This window comes from Empidonax traillii, unplaced genomic scaffold (assembly GCF_003031625.1).
Source record: "Empidonax traillii isolate 1590-97213 ecotype Southwest subspecies unplaced genomic scaffold, ASM303162v1 scaffold228:size850385, whole genome shotgun sequence".
Taxonomy (NCBI): Eukaryota; Metazoa; Chordata; class Aves; order Passeriformes; family Tyrannidae; genus Empidonax; species Empidonax traillii.
In genome coordinates, this window is record NW_020955421.1 from 436,240 (window position 1) to 439,012 (window position 2,773).

Consider the following 2,773-nt stretch of genomic DNA (forward strand, 5'->3'; position numbering starts at 1 on the left):
GCAGCATGTCCTTCCTAATCAGTATATTTTTTCCTGATAATTGGCATGTAACCCCAAATTTCAGTTTAAACTAAGAATCCTTGGATAAAGGTGGTGAAAGAAACAAACCCAATTTGGTGAACAAAACCAAAAAGACATCTTCAGCCTGGTACAATTCATGTTTGTAAGGCCAAGCAGGTGCTGAGCAGAATCTGTGTAGATACTGTATTGTTGCATTTGTCTTTGCTTATTTCCTCTAAGCACATCACCTTTAACACATAGTGTAAATATTGTTGCATATAGGTGGAGAGCTTTCACAGTATGAGTCTTTGCTGGGGCATCCAGGGAATACTACCGTACCAAAAAGTGCCCTCTCAAAGCAAAATTATCTGAAGGAATCAACAACTAATTAAAAAGCTTAGAGCTCTAATTACAAGTGGTGGCTTGTAGTACCCTTCATTTACCTTCGCTCATTGCTCATCTCTATAATAAAATATATTACTTTCCTCACTCTCCAGACCTGGGCCCTCAAATTCCTGAATTTTATGTGTTAAATATTAGAAAATATTAGAATTTTAAATATTAGAAAATCCAAAAATTAGTCTGAGCTGTTTAGTGTTGTCTTGCTAGTGATTTTTCCATCATGAGCAAGAAAAAGAAACCACCACACCACTTAAACATTTACCTAGGAGTTTCGTTCCTATGGAGACCTATCAAGTCATTGAAGAGATATGGATTATATCTGGATATGAAGCTAAGAATAACCCAAAACTCACAACTTTAAATATCTTGAATCATCTCAAACTGGAATTACTTCATAGCCATATCTAACAGTCACTTCTAATTTTTCATCCACTTATGTCCAGAAATTTTGAAAGTGCCAAAGACTGAAAAACCCCACACTTTAGGCTCATTTTTGTAACAGAACAAGTGTATAATTTTATAGCTTCAAAATCAAAAAACACCTAGGTAATTTTTCACTCTGCTTTACTCCTCAATGTCTTTACCAGAAATAACAGAATCACAAATCAATTAGGTTGGAAAAGACTTCCAAGATCATCAAGTTCAACCTTTGACAGATCATCACCTTGTCAACCAGACCATGGCACTAAGTGCCACATTCAGTCATTTCTTGAACCCCTCCAGGGATGGTGGCTCTACTACCTCCCTGGGCAGCCCATTCCAACACTTAACCACCTTTTCAGTGAAGAAATTCTTCCTGATGTCCAGCCTGAACCTTCCCTGGCACAGCTTGAGGACATGCCCTCTTGTCCTGTTGCTAGTTGGTGAGGCTGACCCCCCCCGGCTACAACCTCCGTTCAGGGAGCTGTAGAAAGTGATAAGGTCCCCCCAAGCCTCCTTTTCTCCAGGTTAAACACCCCCAGCTCCTGCAGCTGCTCCTCACAGGACTTGCTCTCCAGACTTGTCACCAGTTTCACTCTTCTCTGGACTTGCTCTAGCACCTCAATGCCTTTCTTGAAGTGAGAGGCCCAGAACTGAACACAGCACCACTGGACACTAGTGAGGTTTGGCCTCACCAGTGCAACATTTAATTCATCACTATGAAAAATATTTATTAAGTGTGTAATTGAAGGGAAGAAGTTACAAAAGAAACACTTCGAGGACTAGCCATTAGGTTGCACTACCATTCCCTTTTTGAGATTACACAGAATACTGCATTTATATATTACACGATACTGTCGTGTATTTTTTCCTCTATAGCCAGAGCCAGTGCAGATGGTACTATCAGAATAATTAAAATCACCCTCCAGTTTCATTCATTTGTATTCCTTATTGTTCTCACTTTTAGACTAAACTCCTTCTGCTTACTTGTTTTCAAGCATTACTTTTTATTTTAAACATCATACATCAGTTTTGCTCATTAGAATAAATATTTTACATGCACATTAGGTAGATAAAGATTGTCAAGGAAAAAGGCTGTCATGCAGTTCTCTGTACCTGGATTGCAAAGGACATTGTACTGTAAATTAGAGCTCCGAGTGGAGCTGGTTTCCCCGTTACTGTGCCCTTGCAAGCACAGGAAGCTTAGGAGGGCAGGGTAAAAGGACATTCAGAGACATTCAGGGTGTCAGCATAGTGCTGACAGAAGATGCTGATTTCAGAGTGAGAGGAACACACGTTAAGCAGACAATTCAGTTTCAATGGTAATTTTATTTACACTGAATTTCCTCTTTCCCCAACCCGCTGCATCACCAGGGGTGAGGAGGCAGGGAAAATTGGTAGTTAAGTTGAGCCTGGGAAGAAGGACAGAGTGGAGTAAATATGTTTTAAGCCTTGGTTTTTATTTTTCTTTACTCTGCTCTGCTTTGATTGGAGACAAATTAAACCACTTTCTCCAAGTGAAGTCTGTTTTGCCCATAATGGTATCTCATAAGTGATCTCTCCCTGCCCTTATCTCAACCCATGAGCCTTTTGCTACATTTTCTCTCCCCTGCCCAGCCTAGGAGGGCAGTGATAGAATGGCACTGGGTGGGCACCTGCTGTCCTGCCAGGGTCAGCTCACAACATACAGAAAAAATGTCCCCTGTTGTGTGTCTGGTACTGAGAAGGCACAGAAAGCTGGGCTTTGGAAATGACATGTCTGTGCAAGAGGGAAGTTGTTCTCTGCCACCTGCTCCCAAGCAGCTTCAGAGAGCAGAGTCTCTGTTTTTAGGTAGAAAGCCTGACCAGCTTGTAAGATCCAGCTATGACTAAGCTGGACATAACATCAGACTGTATCTTTTTGCACAGCTTAGTGTGTCCCACGGAGATTCAATCAACATGAGGTTCAATC